Genomic DNA, 26,084 nt, shown 5'->3' on the forward strand with positions numbered 1-26,084 from the left:
GATATTTGAAACTATGTTATTTAGGGTATCTAAGGTATGATACAGATACTGCTATTGCTAATGCTGTGATATTGACAATGATCAATGACTATGAATTACTTAATGAATTACTTATTTTTGGGTCTTCTGTCAAGTGCAAGAACCACACAAGGTTCTATTAGATTTTTTTTTTGTCATAACATCTCATCTATTTATACCTTTTTCACAAATAAACTATACACTTAAATTTATTCACTAATGGAAGTGCATACTACATATATAGTTATTAGAGCCAGCTCCTGATCTTGTCTTCATATACAGACTCATATCAGCTTCATATATAATCTCAGTTTTAAAGAATTTTTACAGGATATATCATTAGCAAAGAGAACATAAAATTTCATTTCTATTTTCTCATTAAATACATAATAATGCTTCATTCACATAACTGATATACAGTTACATATATTTCATCCCACCTAATCCACAAGCTACAATCACAATTCCAAAAATAATAATAAACACAAACAACATAATATTCCACATTTTTAATATTCTAATTTCAGCTTCAACTGCACTAATTTTCCATCCTAGAGATATTTTTCAATGGTCTTCACTAACTGAACTTTCATTTCTGCCTACTATGCCTTCTTCTTCTTCAACATCTGCCCATTTAAAAAGCCACACCATCTCTTACCGGTAGTTTACAACACAAAAAATCCAAAAAAAATTTGAGAGGAAGAACAGTTACAAAACCAACAAGTATTTGAGAAATAAGACACACAATCAACTTGCAATAATGATATATCAGCAACAGCTTGACCTGGTGCTAATGGAGCATTTTCATTAATCTCAGCAGCTTGGGTGTTAGTAGTAACAGCGTTTGCTGGATCTATACCCTCTCCAGAGTTAGAATTCACACATGCATATATTCAACCCTATTATTATTATAATCTACGAACTTATCAATATAATATAAGTTGACAATGGTGTTCAACTGAGTTTAAGAATTGTCCTATATTAGCAATTTATGTGTTATGCTACATTAGATGAAAATATGGAAACAAGCTCCTTTTTTAATGTGATAAGGATCCGTAGAAAACTATGTCAGGATAAGGGAAGAAAGGAATATCTAGAACAAGACGAACATAATGAAAAAAAATTAGCATAAACTCTGTTAACGAAATAATAATCAAAAGTTAAATACACTGTAATGACTGGCCAAAATACAAAATCTTCAATTCATGATTATCACTTAAACATTCATGATGGTCATTGATGCATACAATGTTCAGCACAGAAAATATTTTATTTTTACAAGAAATTATCCAATCAATAATTAAATTAAAATGGGATATGAAGGAGTATAATTGTTATTTTAAAATGGAATATGAAGAATCAAAGACTACTCAAACGGATAAAGAATTGAACGATTCGGTTGATCACAGCCATACACATGCAAAAAAATTAAACCCTAACATACAAAAATTCTATCATTATCAACAACCATAATCAACCACATTCTCCCAAAATTTCACTGATCAAGTAGGGTGAAAAAAATGAAAAACAACACACAACCAACATTTTGATAAAAACAGAGCACGATAGTTGAGAGCATCAATTTTGTTACTAACCTGTTTTTCAAAAGATGACTCCCAGGTAATTAATCTTCACAATGGGGGTAGAAAGAAGTAAGAAAAGTTTCAAAGCTCCATTACTGTGACATCCATGGTGCTTCTCTGACGGGAAGGAAAACGAGAGGAAGTGGAGAAAGAGAAAGGGTCAATTGAGTCTCACCTTTGGAGTGGTTAGTGTTTGGATTTTCATCTAACCCCTTCCTAAGGGATACGACATTGTTTCTAACAATTTCGGCGCCAACAGTAAAATGGCGTCGTTTTGAGATTGCCAGGTCAGCTCTCCGATGACGGAAAACGTCGGAAGGGTCAAATTGAGGCTCGAGGCAAAATTTCAGGGTACAATTAGAGTCAATTGAAACCTTGAGGGCTAAATTGAGTCGGAGATTAAATTTTAGGAGCAAATTTGAGTATTAACTCGACTTATTTATTGATAAATGGGTAAGCTTTCAATTAATTAACACTCCTAAATTAGTTAGTTCAAGGTGTTAGGTATTAAAATACTCTTAAAAATTTATTTATTCAAGTCTTTCTCTCTAATATAGTTTTACTATAAATATTTACTAGGATCATAATTCTTTGAGTTCTTTGTTTTTTTTTTATAGATTTTTTAGTAATTGATGCTCAGAGTTTTGGGTTTTAATTTTTTTCTTGCTTGTGCTACTACTTTTAGTTATATAGATATTTGAAAAACTCTGTAACATTTCTCCAAATGTCCTCTCGTCTTAATGTTTCAAGTGAAAATTCACAATCATAAAATTTCATTTTATGGCTTCATCCTCAAGTTATTTCTTCTTTTGTTAATCATACTTGCTTTTGACACTTAAAACTTTTCTTAAAATTCTTTTATTTTGAACAATGTTTATTACAAACTCACACTTTGAGGACAAATAGCTTTATTTATTGAATTTGAAGACAAAACATAAAATAGAACACACAAAACATGCACAATAAAAGAGATCACTCATACAAGCATTATTATTGAAACATACAAAGCGTAATATGAAAAACACACGAAAGAAACTTCACCACCTTTGAATTCTTCATCAGTCATCCTCATTGTTATCCTTAGTGTTCCTAAGTTCCTATATATTTGGTACTTCTGTGTCAGGAGTAAAGGTCCTTGATGAGCGGATAATTTATACGCTTTTTGGCATTGTTTTTAGTATGTTTTTAGTATGAATTAGTTAGTTTTTAGTATATTTTTATTAGTTTTTAGTTAAAATTCACTTTTCTGGACTTTACTATGAGTTTGTGTATTTTTCTGTGATTTCAGGTATTTTCTGGCTGAAATTGAGGGATCTGAGCAAAAATCTGATTTAGAGGCTGAAAAGGACTGCAGATGCTGTTGGATTCTGACCTCCCTGCACTCGAAGTGGATTTTCTGGAGCTACAGAAGCCCAATTGGCGCGCTCTCAACGGCATTGGAAAGTAGACATCCTGGGCTTTCCAGCAATGTATAATAGTCCATACTTTGCCCGAGATTTGATGGCCCAAACCGGCGTTGCAAATCAGCCTCAGAACTTCCAGCGTTTAACGCTGGAACTGGCATAAAACTTGGAGTTAAACGCCCAAACTGGCATGAAAGCTGGCGTTTAACTCCAGAAAAGATCTCTACACATAAAAGCTTCAATGCTCAGCCCAAGCACACACCAAGTGGGCCCGGAAGTGAATTTTTCTGTCATTTACTCATTCCTGTAAACCTTAGGCTACTAGTTTACTATTAATAGGATCTTTTGACATTGTATCTGTACCTCATGACACTTTACACGTTTCTTTGTGTACCTTCCACAGCATGAGTCTCTAAACCCATGGTTGGGGGTGAGGAGCTCTGCTGTGTCTTGATGGATTAATGCAATTACTACTGTTTCTTATTCAATCATGCTTGCTTCCATTCTAAGATATCACTTGTTCTTAACCCGGATGAATGTGATGATCCGTGACACTCATCATATTCTCAACTATGAACGTGTGACTGACAACCACCTCCGTTCTACCTTAGATTGAGTAGATATCTCTTGGATTCCTTAATCAGAATCTTCGTGGTATAAGCTAGAACTGATGGCGGCATTCAAGAGAATCCGGAAGGTCTAAACCTTGTCTGTGGTATTCTGAGTAGGATTCAATGATTGAATGACTGTGACGAGCTTCAAACTCCTGAAGGCGGGGCGTTAGTGACAGACGCAAAAGAATCAATGGATTCTATTCCGGCCTGATTGAGAACCGACAGATGGATAGCCGTGCCGTGACAGGGTGCGTTGAACATTTCCACTGAGAGGATGGGAGGTAGCCATTGACAACGGTGAAACCCTACATACAGCTTGCCATGGAAGGAGCTTTGCGTGTTTGATGAAGAAGACAGTAGGAAAGCAGAGATTCAGAAGATGGAGCATCTCCAAAACCTCAACCTATTCTCCATTACTGCATAACAAGTACTTATTTCATGTTCTTTTGCTTTTCACAATCAACCTTGATAATTTCTGATATCCTGACTAAGATTTACAAGATAACCATAGCTTGCTTCAAGCCGACAATCTCCGTGGGATCGACCCTTACTCACGTAAGGTATTACTTTGACGACCCAGTGCACTTGCTGGTTAGTTGTGCGAGGTTGCAAAAGGTGATTGCAATTTCGTGCACCAGTCCTTAACTCCCAAAATTCATGCCCTTCCATGTTCTTTCGCACCCTTTCTTCATGAATGAGTTGGAACTCCCTCATCTCATGTACAAGCTTCTTTGCTATATTTGAGTATGGTGGTAATGTTGGTTGCACCTGTTGAAGTCTTGAACATAGGTAGCCTAGTTTTGCTTGAGCATTTTGGTGCGTGAAATTGAACCCCGCACAACTGAACCGGCAAGTAAACCGGGTAGTCCAAGTAATACCTCAGGTGAGTGAGGGTCGAATCTCACAGAGATTGTTGGATTGAGCAAGCAATGACTATCTTGTAAATCTTAGTCAGACAATTAGAAAAGATGGTTGTTTGGTTGAAAGCATAAACAAAACAGTAAAGAATGAAATACCAGATTGATTGTGAAAACAATGATAAGGATTCAGTTAAGACTTCAGAGATGCATATTCTTTTCGGATTAACTTTTCTTACCGTCTACTTCAATAACGAACGATTCATTCAATGGCAGCCATAATTGACTAACTCATGTAGCATCCTCATCAAGTTAGCCTCTTCTAAACCATAGCAGTCCACCATATCCGAGCAACTCATGTAACATCCTCATCAAGTTAACTCATGGCTTCCTACTATAGTCGAAGGTGAAGACTTAAGCAATCCAATTCCCTTCATGATCCTACTCAAAACGCCACAGACAAGGTCGTATCTTCCGGATCAGGGAGTGTTGCTTCTCAGACTCTAGCCTTAACTCTACAGAGACCTCAGCAACCCACGGTCAACGGGATTTTATGTCACTTATCCAAAGTTGCACATGCACTCTCTTGGAATCCGCAGTGCATTCTCTAGCTGTGGTTCAATGCTATCCGGGTCAGGACTCACATAGAACCCATGTAGAACAAGGATGATTGTCACAGTTCATCCTCAATTCATGAGATGAAGAATGAAAATGCATAAGAGAATGGAATCAAACGTGTATTGAAATAGAAACAGTTAATATTATTAATCCATGATAATTAGCAGAGCTCCTAACCCTAACATAGGAGGTTTAGTAGCTCATAACTTACACAGAGTAATAGTGAAACGTGCAAAAGGGCAAAGATCAAAAGTTCCTCTTTAACAAAAGTAATCTTTGTTCTATATATAATAGCCTAACAATTAAGAAGTACAAAAGCATCATAGACTAGACTAAAGGTGTGAAAGTCCACTCTTGGGCCTACTTTGGATAAGTACTTGAGCTGAGCTTCGCGTCTAACTTGAGGGATGGGCATTGAACGCCCATCAGGGGGTTGATCCATGCTGCCTTGTGCTTCTTGGTAGGCATTGAATGCCCCAAAGGGGATGGTTAGGCATTCAACGCTAGCTTGGGTTCCTTTGAGGTCTTTGAATGCCAGAAAGGGGGTAGGTCTTGGGCGTTCAATGCCCAATATGGGCAGACTCCTTCGAAGAAAATTATAGGTCATTATATATTGCTAGAAAGCCGTGGAAGTTAGCTTTCCAACGCCGTTGAGAGTGCGCCATTGAGACTTCTGTAGCTCTATAAATTCTCGTTTGAGTGCATGGAGATCAGAATTTGACAGCAACTGCTACGCCAAGAAGTGAATGAGTGAAAGTGGCGTGCAGCACAACAAGGGGCTTGCCACACGCCTTGGATGATACCTCTAGGAACAAGCAAGAGCATGGCATGCAACACGCCAGTAAGGTGGGCGTGCCACTTGCCTTCAATAGCCACATCCAAAGCAAACAAGAAGTTGGCATGCAACACGTCAGTGTTGGGCATGCAATACACTAGTGGTGGGCATGCCACACGCCAAGGGGGACACCATGAGGCCAAGACACAAAGTGGTGTGCAACACGCCAAGCTTGGGTGTGCCACACGTTAGAGATAGACACTCCCGAGGACAAATTTTTGTGGTGTATGACACGCCAATCATAAAGGTGTGCGGTTCTTACATGCCTTTGAAAACTCCTCCAAGCTAGAAGTTGGCATGCTATACACCACGGGTGGGCATGCCACACACCAAGGCTGCATGCTCCCAGGGCTGAATTTTTGGTGGTGTGCCCCATGCCAGTAATGGGTGTGCCACACGCTCAAGTTCACAAGCCCAATCAGCAAGTTGACAAGCCCAACCACCAAGTCGACAAACCCATGATGCTGAAGAAGTGAACCACCAAGCTTTGAACCTAAATTATAAAGAGAGTTGAAGATTAATTATAAAAAAATTGATTTGGTTTTGTCTTAATTGAATTTTGACTTTGAATTTTAGGTTTTGTTTTAGGATTAAGTATAAAAGGTTCCTGAAGATACAACACACCACCTTCAGCCATTTTCAATTCATTGTTTTTATTTTCAAGCACATTATGAGACATTAATATTCTCGGTTAAGGTTAAATGCTCTGTTTATTTTTTTATGGATTATTAATCTAAGTATTTTGCTTTATTTGAGGTTTATGCTTTGATCTATTTTATAATTGAGTTTTTGTTCTTCATCCCTAAAGATTTAGAACTGTTGAAAAATATTCTAACTCTGTTTTAGATTCTAAATATTGTTTTGGAAAAAGTATATTGGAATTATCTTGAAAACTTTTTCTTACGACTTTTTTATTTAACTAGGAACGGTGTTTTAAAGAGCGTGTGACGCTTCATGATTTTCAATTGCTCTAGTTTGAATAAGTGACAAAATTCGGATTAGAAACTTTTGAAAATCATTCTTTCTTGTAAGTTTCAATTGTTTAGGACTAGCTTGGTAAGTGACATGTAATTCAATTTAAGAACTATTCTTCAATCTTATTTGAAACTAAATCAGACTTGTGCTTCACCTCTTTACTTAAATAATTGACTAAGGAATTAGTGATTTATTAGGTTAAAGAGAAATTGAATTGCCAAGGAATTAGAATTAGATTATTTATGATTTGTCGTGATTTGTGCTATATGTTCTATTTACTGTAACTGTATTTTACCTGTATTTTCTTTGTATGCATTATATTGCTGTGCAACTGAGATACCCCTTCTCTGGTAGAGGAGTGGCGAGGGTAGTTCCACCGGTGTTTTAGAGAGTTAGAGGGAAGTCAAAATTAGGGGTTAAGTTAGAATTGGGATAGAACTTACGTTCTTTAGACAACTTACCTTATTTATGGTTTTAAATTATAACTCTAAGTTTTATATATGAGTGTCGGAGTTTTAGGATCGCCTCTGGCTTTCCTGAGACGTTATATATTATGTATGTGGGTACCATTACCATGCTGAGAACCTCCGGTTCTCATTCTATACATATTCTGTCATTTTCAGATGCAGATCGAGAGGCACCTCTCTAGGCGTTTGGATTTACTCTACAAGTGAAGTAGGGATACTGGCTTTAGATATTTTGCTCTGTGTATTTATGACTAGATAATTCTCCGTGTACATATACATATACATATACATATACATATATATATTGAATCTAATCCTCTTAGAGTCTTTTGGTAAAGAACTAAGTGTATGCTTATGTATTTTGGGATTACTGGGTTGTATATGTATATATATTTGTGTATATATTCTCCGGCCGGCCTTGGCTTCATAGGTTGAGACCAGAGCTTGATATTCTGTATCTTTCGACACTCTGCTCTTATTATATATATGTGTCTTTACTTTTCCTCGTACGCAAGTTTCTGTCATGTGAGCCTTGCGCTTTTCCTTTCACGGCTTTGTTTAACCTTTCCTTCAAGGCTCCTCGATTATTAAATTCTTTCAACTACTATTATGTATATATTTTATTTTAGAGGTCGTAATACCACACCACCTCTATTTTACGGCATAAGCATAAAGTTCTGTATGGTAGGGTGTTACATCTCGGGCCATGGCATCCTTCAACCTTGCAAGTGTAGTCAAACTGCCAGCCATCTCGACTAAAAAGAAGGAAAAAAATCACATCAAGTTTTGAACTCGGGAAACAAAGAAATAGAAATAAAAACAAGAAAAAACATCAAAAACCCACCAACGTAAGACCAACATACCACCGGGTCACCCATAATGTCGGTAATATCCTTGTTCTTAGGAGACAAGCCCTCGTATGTAATCCATGTCAGGTACAACGCACCGGCACTGAAATTCCAGTACGTGGCAAAACAACATTCCCCTCAAGGGTCAACTTGAAAGGATGCTTCCCTCAAGCAGGTCGGACCTTAAAGTATTCCTCCTTGAAGATGTGGAAGGAATCCTCAAACAACTCAAAGATCTGCCGATTTGGTTGGGCCCGGAACGACATATAACCTTTCCTATGCTTCCCCTTCTTGGTCAGAAGGGTGTATAGAAAGAAATATTGGATGGCCGCCCAACTATTTGGATGCAGTTGGGATGGTGCCACCAAACATCGATTCAACAGAGCCTGAACAAACGCAGAGAAGGAAAATCGCACCCGCAACCACGTAAAAATAGACCCGTAAACCCACATCCAGTCAGCGACACAGGGGAAATTAGGGTTTATGTAGAAAACCCTCTCATCCACCCCGGGAAGCAAAAGCTTGTACGGTCGCTCCTCCTCACTACCTCTACACACCGCGCCTTCATCGAGCAATTTCTGGAGGTCCTCCTACGTAACCCAAGAAGGCGTCCCGCACACGTTAGAGGTCACCCAATAATAAGCATTGGGAACGCCACCTAATGCATGCGCATCTTTAGTAGTTTTTAGTTGTTATTTCTTTAAATAAAGGTAGTGATCTATTATTTATATTAGGAGTTTCATGCTTTTAATCAATTTTTATTGGAATTTTTTTCTTGAATTAAGTTAGAGATTTTCCTTAGTTTTATTGATATTTTTTGGTTCTTTGATCAATATTTTTTGGAGTTTATTTATGCTTTCAAGTATAGGAAATGATTGAAAGATGTTAGGTAAGAACAAAGGAGGAGATGGACAATCAAAGAGGCCTTTGAAGAAGTAAGGAAGTAGCAAACGTTGGAAACAAGCTCAAGAGAAGTTTGAAAAGAATGTGCAACCCTGACCTTTTCATATTCCAATAAAGAGAGCTTGAGCTACAAAGCTTCAAATAAGGTGATTCAAGTGCCATTGAAAAGTAGACAACCAGGGCTTTCCAACGATATATAATAGTTCATAGTGAACAAAGAATCTAAGGGTACAAATCATCATTCTAAGCCAAGTACAAAATAGAACAAAAAGGGAAGTTATGCGTACGCATAAATCCTAGTTCGCGTGCAACGCAAAGGAAGTGGTGTCCAACGACAAATGTCTGGCAGACTGACCTCTTCACCTTCAAAGGATTATAACTTGAGATACAGATGTCCAAATGACTTGATTCTAGAGGCGTTAGAAATCTAACTTCAAGGACTTTCCAATGATATATAATACACCATAGTTGACAGGAGTTTCACACAGCTTCCTCATGCAACAAAAGCACAACACAAACAAGCTTTAAAGCCTAAATTGAAACCAAACAAGTCTTGGCGTCCTACGGCATGTGTTGGGCATCCCACGGCTGGTACTTTAATGCACTTGATTTTGGGCCTATCAAGGCCTAGAAGCTTGGCGTCCCATGGCATAGAAGTGGCTTCCCACGCCTAGCACCTCATACTTTGAATTTGGGCCATTTCTTGAGAAATAATTGTGGCGTTGCATGCTGCTCCTTGTCTAACCTCAAAAACTCAAATTCCTCATTCATTCCTCAATTCTCCAAGCTTCCAAATGGGTCAAGCCCATGGAATTAATCTCAATTTAGTTGGAATTGTAATCGGAGTTGAATTTGAATTTGCATTTGTGATAGGCTATAAATAGGGATAGATGAGTAACAATTACTCACCTTGGAGGAGAGTCTTCGGACTCTCCCCTCATTCTTATTCTCTTATCCTATTCCATTTTCTTTCATACCCATTTTTGTAATTCTTTAGTTATGAGTTTCTAATTCTCTTTATTGGGAAAGAGAGCTCTATTACAATTTAATGGATTAATTTGTTTGATTCTTCATTTTCAATTCTTCTTTCATTATTTCTTTAGAAAAAATCTTCGTTCTTAATCTCAAGAATTCAAATGTCTTGAGAAATAATTTGAATTGAATTCTATGGGAACTTGAGAAAGGGATCACGGAATTGAGCATCAAGATATTTCTCCTAATTCTTGTGAGTTTGGGTTTTGGATTGATATGTGACATATAATCAACCCATAACTTGATCCATGAAATTGTATGGCTCTAAATCAGAGACAAATCTTCATCTCTTCTCATGAGCAATTAGATTAAGAATTTGGCAATTGATTAAGTTAAGAGAGATTGAGTTATCAAGACATTGGAATTTAATCACTTATAATTTGCCAAGAAATCAATGATTGCATGATTGAAGTTGAGATGAGAGTTATTGATCCTGAGAATACAACATCTCTTGATCCCAAATGTTCCTTCCATTCCTAATTTTTGCCATTTACTTTTTAGTCATTTACATTCTTGCAATTTAATTTCTAGTTATTTACATTCCCGTCATTTGCTTTTTTATCATTTTATTACTTTCATTTACTTCTTTATCAAGTAATTTAAATTACATATTGCCCGTCATCCCGATATGAATTGTCTAACTAGAATAATCAATCAATTATTGTTTGCTTAATCCATTAATTCTCGTGGGATCGACACTCACTCACTGTGAGTTTATTACTTTGTACGATCCAGTACACTTACCGGTAGTTATGCGAGATTGTAAAATCCCGTATCATCACCTGTCGGGACAATGAGAACCCTAGCGCCTTCAGTTCTCTACCGAACCAAACCTAAAAATGAAAGGGGCACCACTATCAGTCCACTCCCTGGAAGAAGAAAACCAGACAAATTTCATACTAACACGCCTAAGGACCATCTAAAAACAGTGGCACCTTCCCCCATTTTTCCTACCATTGTCGTAATCATGAAGCTATGACAAAATAGTGGTACCCCCTAAATTCCTACTACATCCACACAAAAAATAACCCCAAAAAAATGGAAATGCAGAAGTATATAAATAGAAAGGAAAAGGCAGAATAACAAGAGGATTACCAACCTAAACTTTAGGAAAAATCGAACGGAAGAAGTGAAAATGAAAGCATAGCACCGACGGAGAAATATAATGAGAAAGAGAAGCGGTTACAAAATAAACCCCCCTCAAAATGTTTCGAATGAAAAACAAAGGGACGGAGGGTAAAATGAGAAACAAACGAAAAAACTTTCCCCTTGCATTAAATGTAATAATGACGCATGGAAACCATGACGGACAAACCCTCTCTTCAGAACTCAACGGATAGGAGAAGGGACGACCAAGCGTCCCATGAAATCCCGATCTCGGCCAGGAAAGCTTGGATGGCACTCCACTCCCCGTGCCGAGCTTGCAAACGCAGCCACACAACAGAATGAATTCTTCCAGCGATGAGACTGAGCAAGTACACTCTCTTGCTTTGGGTGCAATTATTTTGGACTTGATTCCCGAGTCTCCCGTCAGAACAGCTACAGCCTGATTATTCGGATAGCTCAGTAACCACAAATTTCTAACCTTCAAATTTAAACACTTACATTACTTTAGTCAACAAATTAAGATAAAGATAATAGCCGCAAACTATATAAAAAAATCAAAAACTCCCTTAAATACATTATACATTCTTAACTCTCACCCACACCTCTTAAATCTATTTTAATTTGTACATCGAAATATTTTTGCAGATATTACATCCTATTATTTCAAAAGTTCGACCTAGTCACCACCAAAGCTGATAGATTCCTGATCTTCCTTTCCATCCGTACCAGCAAGTGTTGTACACTTGCCTTATTTATTATTACAGTAGCCGATGATAATTATTCATTATATTATATTATATCGAAATGCCGGGTAAATTGGCTTGGATTAGGTAATCATTCCTTACCAGTGAAAAGATTCAGCCATTTCAATTCAAATTTGTAACTGAAGATATTAAATGAATAATGACCATATATATCTTTAAGAGCATTACGGCAATATAATTCATAAGATTATAATTCTTTTAATTAAATAAAATTCAAACCAAGAGTCAATTATTTTAGTCATAATAAAAAATTACATTCAATATTATACTAATTTTATAATTGAATTTAATAAAAAATTATAACGATAAGCTAATGCCACCGGCCCGTGACTAAAATATATCTCATGCAATATTCATAGCGTTATGTATCTTTACGACGTTATTTATGAATCTTCAAATTAGAAAGCTTATTATCCTTACCATTCTATATGAATAATTTTCTTAACTTTCTTTCTCATTTTGTTTTTCTTGGTCAGCAGTTCTATCTTTCTCAATCATGCCATATTTTTCAGTTTTTGGAGGCTTGAATTGAACCAGAGAACCACTAGGCAAATGGTGACCAATCTCTTTAGTACGAGTGATTCTTCTTTGTTAACCTATATGATTCGTCATATTTTTAAGTACGAACAATTCATTTATATATGTGTTACTAAAATAGGTCTAGCCTTCTTTTATGTTTATAAATCCATTGAAACCCAAGTAGGACGATCCATGCATTTTGGGACGACAACGACAACATTATTACTATTATTATTATTATTATTATTATTATTATTATTATTATTATTATTATTATTATTATTATTATTATTATTATTATTATTATTATTATTATTATTATTATTATTATTATTGAACGTCCCATATGTAGTTGTTATTTATCAATTTGGTTTTGGTTAATTGACCTTAAATTATTAAATTATACATAATGTTATATTATAAGTATATTGTTTGGTCTTTCATATTAAATATATAAACATTTAAATTAATAATAATAATTGGTTTTCTTAATCGATTTAGTGTTTACATACTGCCAATTGCTTAAAAATATTTTAAACATATATTGAATTATGTATTATCACAGTAATCATCAATAAAATTAACCACTTTCTAGACTTATCTTGTGAATATAATTAGGTATGGCAAACGAATAACAGTAGAACAAAACTTTTGAAATAGCCAAATAGGTATGCTTTTGAGTGTTTGGTCTTTTCTTTGTTATTTCATTAAAAATTTTAGTTTAGGTGGAGTTGTGACCTAATTTGTACCTCATTCATATTTTATAATAAAATATTTATTTGTTGTCTTTGTCCATAGACGTAGGCTTTAAGCTGAACCATATTAATTCTCTTTATGTGTCATTTTGTTCTTTAATTAGGTTTCTGCTACCACTTCCGCATCACTCATACTTACTAAATTCCTAACACTACGTAGGATGCTATTTATATATTGTATGGATTTATCCGAATCCTTTTCGTATTTTTCTTTAAAAAATATTATGAATGAAGGATTTAAGTAATTGTTAAAACCAGACTAAACTGGCTGGTTTAATCCGAAAACAGATGAACTGAATCCTAAATCAAATCGGTCCAGTATTCTAACCGATTAAAAAAAATTGGGTCAAAATGGAATAAAACTGGTTAGAACTTATTAGAACAACGAGACAACAATTAATAAAAGAAAACACCTCTTTAAGTTTGAGTTTGGTCCTCTTCCATGTGTAGCAAGTTGGTTGTCATTAGGCCATGTTGATTTTTATTACATTTGTTCTTTTTCTTTAAATATATAATATATATAAATTAAATTCTATTTTTAAAATTTATATTTATTAATTATAATTTTAATAGTTCAACCAGTGATTTATCGGTTGAACTAATAAATGAATAAATCAATAGTCCGACTAATTCGATTATCGATTTAATTCTAACAACTATAAATAATTTAACACATGTTTAATATATATCATCTGTTCCTGTGTAAATCTGGACGTTCCGAGATATAACTCGTCTTGCTAGAATTCTTTGGAGTAGGAGAATAGAACGTCGTCTGCTTGCTGAAAAAGCGGTGTTGGACACCTGTAAATTAAAGGAATTCTAACGCTCAAATAAGTAAGAGTGTGAAGTAATTTAAAATAAGACTGAATATATATCGTATTTGTGACTAAATTGGTCACTCATATATATAAGGATAGCTTTAAACGGTTATGCAAAATCTCTTGTTAATACTCCGATGTTTGATATTTTAACCGTTTGATTGAAAACATTTTTTAAGGGAAGGGAGGGGGAAGATTATCTTGTTTGGGATTTGGATCCTCTAAAGTTTGAATTTTACTTTAAAGAATAAAGTGTGATCTTCTACTTTAGAATAATTTTTTTTTCATATTTATTTTTGGTCCTACCTATAAAATCAATTGTGAGAGATTATACTTTATTTTTTAAAGTAAAATTCAAATTTTAAAAGATCCAAATCCATCTTGTTTAACCAGTCATCAATTTCGAACTTTGTCGAGTGAAGCCTGTTTTAGTGTTAACGAATCATCATCTATTCTTAATTGTTATATTTCTTAGATTTCTACTAATTTAAATATTAAAATATCTTACATATATGCTCCACGGCGGTGGATTTGCCAATCAACTTGGAGAGCCAAAAGATCCGCTACAATTGTGTCCCAATCATACAGAGCTATGATATACGATCTTGAATGTATATATATATATATTTTTTTGCGAGAACAACAAATATAGTGACCTATTATTAATTATTAAGAGTATTAATTCTATTTAACACTGCGTCACAGTTAAAACTTTTTATACTTTTCGACGTGTGTTTTTTAATACAAAATAATACGTAAATACTAACGACTCCGCTACTATATATTGTGTATAGATACATATATTTATTTAATTTTTTTAATATATATTTTATATTTTAACATATATTTTATATATAAATAATTAATTTAGTATAATTTTTTGTATAAATTTAATATGATTGATTTTGATTCTACAATCAAATATAAATCCAAAAATTAATGGTGATTTTTTCGATACCCAATTAATTTAAAAGTATTACATACTCTTTTTACATGTTCTAATTAATTGGTGACAAGTGTATTCATTAATTTCAATTAACAAATGAATTTTTAATTTTTAAAAATAAAAATAATAAATTTAATACATATATTAAATACTTTATATATACATATCTTAATACACTTTACATAAATTTAACTTTGGTTAAATCAAATCACCATAAGTGGTAAATCTTAATTAAATTATTTAAAAAAAAAAGAATTAGAATTGGGCCGTTGTACATGCTGCTGGAAAAAGAGGGAAGAACATAAAACCCTAATCTTTTTCATCTAATTTCGTCTTCTTCTCTTTTCTATATTCACAACAAAAATTCGTTTTTGTTGGCGATTTTGAATGGAAAAACGGTAAACAAAACTATCGATTGTTCTGGTTACAGCAACAAGATCAACGACTTTCGAAGATTAGAAAGAGAAAAAAGAAAGTATATCCTTAGAGTGAAGGAGGAAGAAGAAGACGAAAACGAATTTTTGCTGTGAATATAGAAAAGAGAATAAGACGAAATTAGATGAAAAGAATTAAAGTTTTATTTTCTTCCCTCTTTTTCTAGCAGCATATACAACGATCCAATTCTGATTCTTTTTCTTTTTTTTTTCTTTTAAATAATTTAGTTAAGATTTACCACATATGATAATTTGATTTAACTTAAATGTATGTACAATGTATTAAGATATGTATATATAAAATATTTAATATATGTATTAAATTCATTATTTTTTATTTTTAAAAATTAAAAATTCATTCGCTGATTGAAATTAATGAATACACTTGTCACCAATTAATTAAAACATGTAAAAAGGGTATGTTATACTTTTCGATGTGTGTTTTTTAATACAAAAATAATATGTAAATACTAACGAATTCGCTACTATATATTGTGTATAGATACATATATTATTGTTTAATTTTTTAATATATATTTTATATTTTAACATATATTTTATATATAAATAATTAATTTAGTATAATTTTTTGTATAAATTTAATATGGTTGATTTTGATTCTACAATCAAATATAAACCCAAAAATTAATAACAATAATCCATCATATCCCATATAGTTAGTCAACTGTTGACTTATACCTATAAAATATCTTACGTTCAAATAAGTATCATTTCGTGTGTGATATCATATAGTTAGTCAACTGTTGATTTATACATATAAAATATCTTACGTTCAAACAAGTATTTCGTGTGTAAGAGTTGAAACCTTAGTACAATTTTTTTGTAACAGCAGATTCAAAATTTATGAATCAAATTTACTTGGTCGTGCGCATTACCCTTTTTCTTATATCTTTTTTTTTTTTTTGGCTTGTAGTGCTCTTTTGTCAGCCTTTGTTCAGTTTTTAATTTGTTATCTTCTTGTGTATGTATAATCTTTGACTATAAACCAAAATATATTACATATTACAAATTGCAATTTTTGTCTACCATAATAATCCCGTGAGCTAGCTTAGCTTATATATTCTCTCTAATCAAGCAAGCGAATTTTTGTAAACTTAAACTGTTGACGAAAACTTCAAAGAGCTTGCTTATTTAATTTATTTGTTCAAGCACGTTACTTAACGGTTCAAAAAATATTTATTTAGGTAAAAAGAAATCAAATATTTATTAATCTAATAAGATGATAAGATTGGTTCTTTAAAAAAGAATGATACCTATAAACGTATTTTAATGTCTAAGTCAGAGAACTAGGTAGGTAGGAGATAGTGTTAGGATAGAATGAATCCTATTGAGAGAATAACTGAGCTCTCTTTTTATAAATGGTGTAAGTAATTTTATCAGAGTCCCACTTCATACAATTTTAAAAAGTAGTTAAAAAATAAAGATAGTTTCAGACGTTAAGATGGTGAGGATGTTTTTGGGCTAGTTATATTGGGCTATTAAAAATTCAAATGCTAAGTCTGAAACAGTTGTCTCCAAAAACAAGAGGGTAAGCTTCCTTAGTTTTCATGTTATTGAATTTGGTTTTTCGTGTGTTCGACATGTATTGGGATTTGTATTTTTTGTCTTTAGGGATCGTAGTAATTTGTGTTAATTTGTGTTTTAAAGATTTTTGGGCCTTTTGATCTCTTGGTGGACTGTTTGGATCCTGGATGAGCCGTTTCAATATTTTAGTTTATTTAATTTTTGATATCCGTTTTGTTGGTTTTGGTGGTGATCAGTCCCTCACTACTAGAAAAATTATTTTTAGCGGTCATTTATTTTGTTTTTAGCGACAATAAAAATAATTACTAATACATTTACCGGTAATTAGACATTAGCCGTCTTATACTTTGTTGCTAAAAAGTTTTAGCGGCAATTATAACATTTGCCGGTAAATACTTTTTAATGGCAGCAAAAAGTATATAATTTTTAGCGGCCATTTTTTTGACAATTTATATGGCCACCAAAAGTAATTCTAAGATTACAATGTTATTCACTTTTAGTGGCCATTACTATTGCCGCCAAAACCATTTTACCGGCAATTTATATGGCCACTAGAAATAATTCTAAAATTATAATATTATTCACTTTTAATTATCATTACAGCTAAAATTTTAAGACTTTTTTAATTATACTCACTTTTTTAAAAATAATAACCTATTTTTTTCTAAAATTTCAAATTACTTTTACCAACAATTATTATTATTGTACATAATATAAATATATTACAATTAATTACTACAAAATGAAATATTTCATTAAATTCAAAATATTCATACACAAATTTTCTTAAAAAATAATAAACCATAATACAAATTTAAACAACACAAATAATACTACAAAAACAAAAATTAAGAATAAATCTACATTATATATTTATAAAACAAAGTAGAATGTCCCAGCATATTTAGACTAAAAGGCCAAATATGCTTGGCCACCCACTTTCTATCATTTTATTAGATTTCTTGGCCACTTTCTATCATTAACACAACCTATATGAATATATGATCATCGCCTAGCTACATGCAAACTAACGAAAGAGAAGAGATAATAATAAAAGAAAACATCACAAAATAAGAGGAAATACCTAAGGCCAATAAGGACCCCCAACAAATCAAATGGAGGATATACTCTTCCTTCTCAATGTAATTATTATTAGAAGCGATAAATAAATACCACCTGTTCAGCCATAACTTGAGAAAAAGATGCAACATTAATAATGTTCATGCAACATTTAAATACATTTTGCAGACTTGCGGTGTTTATATTAAAGTGCAGCACACATTTGAACAAGCGCTTAATGTCTCAATGTTAAGATATACTAGCCAAATTCTTAAAACTGTATGATGATTAAAAGCAATTACAAAAGTAAACTTCTATGTTATTAAAATCTGAATCATGACCTAAAACTAGCACAATCGTACCTCTATAGACTTCTATGATATTTTGCAGTAATTTATAGGCTACTTGATCTTATCTAAATTGAAACTAAAAAAGAGGTTCTCAAGATATATTATGAAGAATTGAAACTAAATACCACTTATACTACTTACAAATAATGTACAGTCCCAGTTCACCAAGACTAAAGAAATACTATCTTTAGGATGAAATGTAAAACAACTCAAATGTAATTGACAAATTTTATATTTAGTATACATTATCTTAACAACTTAAGAGAAGTTTGTACTTCAGAGACTGCATAGAATGATCATAAACAATTATAAGAAACAGCCACAAATTCGCAATAAGAATATACACTTTGAGCTGACCTTTGCTGCAGAATTTGAGGACTCTGTACTTGGAGCATGCAATTTATTCTGATCCGAGTCAATTCTCAAACTTGGAATTACAAATCTATCAGTATATACGAATAAAAAATCACTCATTGAATATCATAAGTAGAATCTAAATGTTTGGATGCATGTATGTAACATAGGGGCACAGAATGAGAATGAAAAAGATATAACCAAAAGAAACTAATTGTTGTACTATAGTTTTTAATAAGGTCCTCGTATTCCCAATCATGGTAAGATATGCAAATATTTAAAGAAGTGAAGCTGTAGAGCAAATAGATTATAAGATAAAATATACATATCTCCACCAAATCCATTGAAAATGAACTCTCAAGAAGGAAAGCAGGAAGAAAAATGGCCAACACAAGTTCTGGATCAATCTCTGCTCCTGCAAGAAAAAAAGTTTAATTCTTTCGATGAATTTCAAAGAACGAACAGTGATGATCAAAACTCTTTAAGTTGAAAGATTTTTAAAATGTCATGTCAATACGCATGTTTCAAAGCAGTAAAATAAAAAGCATTTATTTTTCTTTTAATAGCAAGTGCTCAAATTCCAGAATAAATTGAATAAACTTACAAATACGAATTCCATTCCCAATCTTTTCCAGCCGATGATGAGTATCCTACTCTGTTCAGGATTTAACAATTAGGGGAATGCTAAGAGAACAATGATTATTTTGAACAACATGAATAACCACCAATCAAATAAAGATACATTTTACTCTAATTTAATACTACTAATTTAAATTTACTCTTTTAACCCTATTAATCAATTAGCACTTCTACTCAAAAAAGAAAAATGAAAGGCAAATAGGTGCTTATTATATAAACAGTGTATAGATTATTAGATCCCCCTGTCTCCCGCAAAAACAACTCTTTAGTTTGTCTTGATCGTTTTCATACTTATCCAAATGACATGGCAACAACACCATCAAACACAGCTTCATAGTTACAGTGGTTCAACGCTGAAACATTAACACCCAAAACCCTTAACAAGCATATAACAACAATAACGATAAAGGTTTTAGATCAGGAACTCATTGCAGCTATGAAAAAACAGAACGATGGAGCAGCAGCAGCCCTAGTAGTGGCACAACCAATGGAGAGCAAGCTGGCAGAGGCTCTGGCAGTGACGTCCGGCGACAACAACACCGTTTTCTGTTAGCAGAGATCTCGGCAAGCTTGCAGAAACGAGACGCAGAGGTGAAGCTGGGTCAGCCTCCTCTTCGGACCTCCCGCAGCAGCGTCGTCGAAGAATGGCTCCACCAGCGGCGTAGGGTTCGACGGCAAACGACCCACACTGACGGCGGCAAGAGAAACACCCACCGACGCGTCCTTCGGCTCCTCGTTCGTCTCTCTTTGGGCTTCCTCAACTGCAATGGCCACACTACCCGCGACGGCAGCGCTACCCACAACGAGCCCTAACAGCGACAGAGGCGGACTGGTGGCGGCGGAAGCACGACGGCGACAAGGCATCATCTCCCTCTCGCGTCGCTCTGTCTCTCTCTCTTTCTCTTTCCCTCGCGTCGCTCCCTCTTATGATCGGTCTCCCTCTCTTCCTTGCGAGCAGCAACAGCGACAGTGGCTCCAAGACCCGCCGGCGCCGTCCCTTCCTCCATTCCCTTCTTCTTGCACTCTCCGTCTCCCTCACTTTGTTGTATTTAAAAGATGGTGAATAGACCCTATCATGCACCTAAAAATAAGTTTGAACCATCTGCACTATAATTCTTTCTATATTGACCAAAAAGGATTTCTTATTAATTGTTCAAAATTTTTTTAAAATTTTCACAAAGTCTCTCTTACAATTAGAACACTCCAAATTCTCCAACTACAATATATATATATATATATATATATATATATATATATATATATATATATATATATATATAATATGATATCAACAATCAATATATACATTGCAATTAATTTTATTAATCCTAACTATTCTACGCCCATACAAAAAATAATCACCTCTCATCCTATAATTCTATCATAAAGTTCAAGTTTCTGTACTAAACATGCAATAATTTAAATATAAAAAAACATACAATAATTTGCAAATAAATATTTTTTAATTTGTAAATTATTTTTACTTGTATTAATTTATAATTTTCAATTTCAATCATTGTTTAATTAACAATAAAAAGATAATAAATTGAAATAAAAACCAACCTATACGAGCAAATTAATCTATTGGGTCCAGAAAAACAATAATGAATGCAAATTGTTCTCGCTCCAATAATAACCACAGCCTCCAAATATCAACAAAAAGCTGCAAAAAAAATCATAATTGAGTTAGAACCAAACATATAGTGTCAAAAATAGGGACATTCAAAATGACCAAAAAACCTAAACCACTTAAATTAAAGAGAATTTCACGACAAAAATAATAACAACGTCAAAATCTAGTTTGGAGTTCCGAAGAAGTAAACAATGTAGAGAGAAGATGCAGAGGAGTAAGAGAGTGAGAGGGTTATAGAGCACGATATTGACTCTGCAATATTCATATAGATCACTAAGTGTACCAGTTATTCAAATAATATCTGAGGTAAGTGAGGATTGATCTCACATAGATTATTGGTTTGAATAAGTAACGGTTCTTTTGTAAATCCTAGTTAGGTAAATAAAAAATATAGTTGTTGTGGAAAACGCATAAAAACAGAATAAAGATATAATTACTTAATTAGTGTGAAATCAATGATAAGAGAACGATTGAGATTTTGGAGATGCTTCCTCCTTCTGGATCAACTTTTTTCACTGTCTACTTCAACTTCTGATAATTCATTCCATGGCAGGTTGTAAGTGATTAACGCCAGGTCAGTGGTCATTAATCTCCTCTATTTTAGATCAAATGTCAGGTCAGTGGTCATCTAATCTGAATGGGGGTGAAGCTCCTACAGTCCATTCTCTTGGTGATCCTACTCAAAGTACCGCAAACAATGTCGGATCTTCTAGATCAGAGAATGCGGCTCCATTGATTCTAGTCTATACCACAAAGGCCCTAATTGCCCTGCACTTCGGCTGAATTGATGTCTCCAAGTCCCCAACAAAACCGTGAATTAGCCGTCTAAGAGATGTATAATCAAGCTTGTGGTTTAGTACTATTCCGTCAAGGACTCGTAATAACCCATGTAGAATAGGGATGACGGTTAAGTTACACTCAATTCATTAGGACAAAAAACGAAGATACATCTTAGAATAAAATCAAGTATAGATTGAAATAGAACAATGATATTATTAATCCATAAGAATCAGCGGAGCTTCTAACTTTAACCTAGGAGGTTAGTGACTCATAGCTTACAGAAAAGTAATGAAAGGTTCGAATGGATAAAGATTCAAAAGTCTTGAACAAGGGTGATTCTTGTTCTATATATACTAATCTAATAACTAAGGATTACAGAAATAAGATAAACTAGTCTTGTAGTGCGAAAATTCACTTTCCGGGCCCACTAGTGTTTGGGCTGAGTTTGAGTGAAGCCACGAGTTGGTACTCCCTTTGGGGCGTTGGACGTCAGCTTTGGACTCCTTTTTGGGCGTTGGGCGTCAGCTGCTCCCTTTTGGGCGTTTAATGTCAGGAATGAGGTTGGGAGCTGGCGTTGAACACCAGTTTTGAGACTTCATTTTCAGCGCAAAGTATGAACAATTATATATTTTTAGAAAATCCTGAATGTTAGCTTTCCATAGCCGTTAAGAGCGTGCCATTTGGATTTCTGTAACTTTAGAAATGCTCCTTCGAGTGTATGGAGGTCAGAATCTGACAGCATCTATAGTCCTTTCTTTTTCTTTGAATCAGACTTTTTCAAAGCTCCTCAATTTTAGCAAAAAAATACCTGAAATTATCATAAAACACACAAACTCAAAGTAGAATCCAAAAATATGAATTGTGCACTAAAACCTATGAAAATATAATAAAACTTAAACAAAACATAATAAAAACTATATGAAAATAATGTCAAAATGCGTATAAAATATCTGCTCATTAGGTTACAAAGAGTAGGGTAGGATACGAATTTAGGGTGTATCCTATCCTACCCTACTTACACCCCGTATATAACACATATTTTATAAAAATAGTTGAACCCACAACCTCTCTCATGTAATAATTTACAATAAATGAACAACCACTAAACTAATTAGTTAATTTAATAATTTGGAGCATTAGTTTTTAATTTTTTATTTTATTAATATGTATAAAATTCGGAATGATCGAATTTTATATTTACTTTAAAAAAATTTGATACTTTGGTGAATAAGGTAGGGTTTAAAACTTTAGGGTACGGGTAGGGTTAGTGTTGAGAGATTCTCAACCTACGAATAGAATATGATAGAGTTTTAATAAAATTTTCAACATGTGAGTAGGATTAGAGTAGAATCCTACCCTATCCTATCCTATCCATTACCAGTCCTATAAGTTGTTAGTAAATTATTATAAAATTATTATAAATAAAAAAGTAATTAGCATTATATTATAAATTACTTATGTAATTAAAATTAAAGTTTAAGAGAAAAATACATATTGACTGTCAGGTTGTTGGTATACCCTCCACGTTAAGAATACTACCATGTGCTGATTGGCGCCAAAATTTACAAAGGCTACCGACAACTAAGTCATTTTATAATTAGAAGTCTTAAAAAAAAAAAAAATTTCCCCTTTTCAGCAATGTCCTGGTGAATGATTCAATGGTCCAGCATCCTTTTTCACTAACATTGGTGAAATATAACTTTTCTCTTATACCTCTAGATTTTCGGGTTCATTTCTCTTTTAAAAACTATTGGGCCTTATAATAACCCATTTATTAAAGCCCAACTAGCCTAATAATTTTTCCACAAAAAAAACTAATAATTTTAGAATAGCATTATATTTTTTTGGGTAAAAAAATTAAATTAAAATACTGAATTAGTGACAATATACTATAAAATGTTAAAATTAAATTAATATTTTGACCCAAAAAACGAACAACAAAAATTTTATTTTTTAAAATTAATTTTAGTTTGATAAAAATACACATTTTGGGATAAATAACAAATAATTCATGTATTTAATTCAGCTTTTGTTAGGTTATCTAAAAATTTATTTAGAAAATATATATAAAAAATATCTTTAGACTATTTTTAATATTTTGTCAATCGCATAAAAGATACAAAAAAATAATTTAAAATAAAATTATCAAATTAAAAAGATAATTTGTTTACTCTTTTAAATATACTTGCAAAAAATTATATTGATATTTATAACATTTTAAAATATATCTCCAAATATTTAATATATTATTTTAAATTAAAATATTTTTAAATATAAAGTATCATTCCTTTTTTCAAAAATTATTTATCAAAAATTAATTATTTTCATAGAAAAAATAATAATTTTTTCTTAAAAAACAAGCATAGTGAGGATATCAAAAATTTATTCCACAACATTATTGTTCAATGAAAATAATAAACAAAGAAATAACAAAGGTTCTGCAGCATAATGAACCTTTATACAATAATTATTTTGGCATTATAATCTTTTATTGTAGAAATTTTTTTGACAAAATTTAGAACATGTCAAATATCTTATAATTATCTTTAAAATATAATTTTAATTTGACAAAATTTTAAAACTTGCCATATATCTCATAATTTATAAATATCAATATAATTTTTTGTAAATCTGTTTAAAGATTAAAAAATTATCTTTTTAATTTGGTCATTTTATTTTAAATAATTTTTTATATCATTTACATAACTGAAAAAATATTTAAAAAAATTAAAAAATAGTAAAAAAATCAATTTATTATTATTTTTTATATGTACTTTTCAAATAACTTTTTAGATGACTCAACAAAAGGTTGGATTAAATAAATGCATTATTTGTTATTTATCTTTAAAATACATATTTTGTCAAACTAAAATTAATTTTAAAAAATAAAAATATTGTTTCTTTTGTTTTTGGTTTATTTTTGTGGGTCAAAATAATTATTTATTTTAACATTTTACATCATATTTCACTAATTTAATATATTTATTTTAATATTATTTTAACCCAAAAAATATTTTTATGTTATTTTAAAATTATCAGAATAGGTGAACTTCAATAAATAAAATATTATAAGACTTAATAGTTTTAAAGGAAAATTGAGTCCAAAATCCAAGTACCTAACAGCATAAAGAAATGGTTATCTTTTCAATTTTGGTGAAAAAAGATACGGCGATATGACGAGCATTTCTTGTAATAAAAGAAAACAAAAGAGGAAGAGCATAGACGGTTGAGGAAGAAAGAAAAGTAAAATAATATAAAATGTAAAATCGAATCAAATTATATATATATATATATATATATATATATATATATATATATATATGTCTCAAATGCACATAAATACATACATCAAGAAACATATACACGTGGTATTTTTATATCTTAAATATTATTCTTCTTTATACTTTTTAAAAGTTTTTGCTCAAGAAAAAAAATTATCCCATTTATTAGTTCTTATTATTGCTAAAATGGTTTTAACTATATTAATGTCTTGGTATTTTTAGTAAATTTTTGCATCTCCTTTTAGTAGTTTTTTTAGGTTTTAATAAAACTTTTTATTGTTAATCTTTGTTATTTGGAGTTATTTTAGACTATTTATGTGTTTAAAATTATTGTTTAAACAATTTAGGTAAAGAAAAGTAATTAAGGAGATGCACGTTTAGTGTCATGAACTTGGTGTCTGGCGCCGATAAAAGCACCTAAGAATGGACGCCCAGCACCCAAGCACCCATAAAAGGACCCAATGCATGGCGCCTCGTGCCCAGTGCCAATACATGACGCCCAACGTCAAGGACTTTTTCACTCCCAGGGACTCGACGCCAAGCAATCAACTTTGGTATCCAATGCCTTCAAAAAAATAAGACTAGCTCTCAACGTCCAAGTCAAAAAACATAACAAAAAACATTGGCGTCTAGCACTAAACATGGGTGTGAATCGCCCAAGAAATCTAAAGAAGTGGGCGCCCAGCGTCCAAAAGAACAAATTGGGGCACCCAATGCCGAATTAAACTTGAAGGATGGGCGCCCAACGGCAGCATCCGGCGCTTAGCGCCCATGCGAAAATGAATGCTTAGTGATCGTTCAAAGACATTCAATTTGGCCTACATACTTCAAGAACTCATTATTTGAATGCAGTTAGTTTAAATTGCTGTTAGATAAGATTAGGGTTTGTTTAAATTTAAAATATTGTTAGGTTTATCTTATTCTTTTAGATAAGATAAGATTTAGTT

The 26,084-nt window shown here is 32.7% G+C and overlaps 2 long non-coding RNA genes across 2 annotated transcripts; both read right to left on the reverse strand.

Annotated features, from left to right (window-relative positions):
* Positions 1-18,549: 18,549 nt before the first annotated feature.
* Positions 18,550-19,547, reverse strand: LOC140173143 (uncharacterized). The gene is made up of 2 exons (XR_011882428.1): positions 19,409-19,547; positions 18,550-19,219 (listed from the first exon to the last, which is right to left on the reverse strand). It is a non-coding gene; the product is annotated as an uncharacterized lncRNA (long non-coding RNA).
* A 105-nt stretch (positions 19,548-19,652) lies between these two features.
* Positions 19,653-21,167, reverse strand: LOC112802744 (uncharacterized). The gene is made up of 2 exons (XR_003202519.3): positions 21,007-21,167; positions 19,653-20,524 (listed from the first exon to the last, which is right to left on the reverse strand). It is a non-coding gene; the product is annotated as an uncharacterized lncRNA (long non-coding RNA).
* Positions 21,168-26,084: the final 4,917 nt, after the last annotated feature.

The sequence above is a fragment of the Arachis hypogaea genome, chromosome 5 (genome assembly GCF_003086295.3).
Source record: "Arachis hypogaea cultivar Tifrunner chromosome 5, arahy.Tifrunner.gnm2.J5K5, whole genome shotgun sequence".
Taxonomy (NCBI): Eukaryota; Viridiplantae; Streptophyta; class Magnoliopsida; order Fabales; family Fabaceae; genus Arachis; species Arachis hypogaea.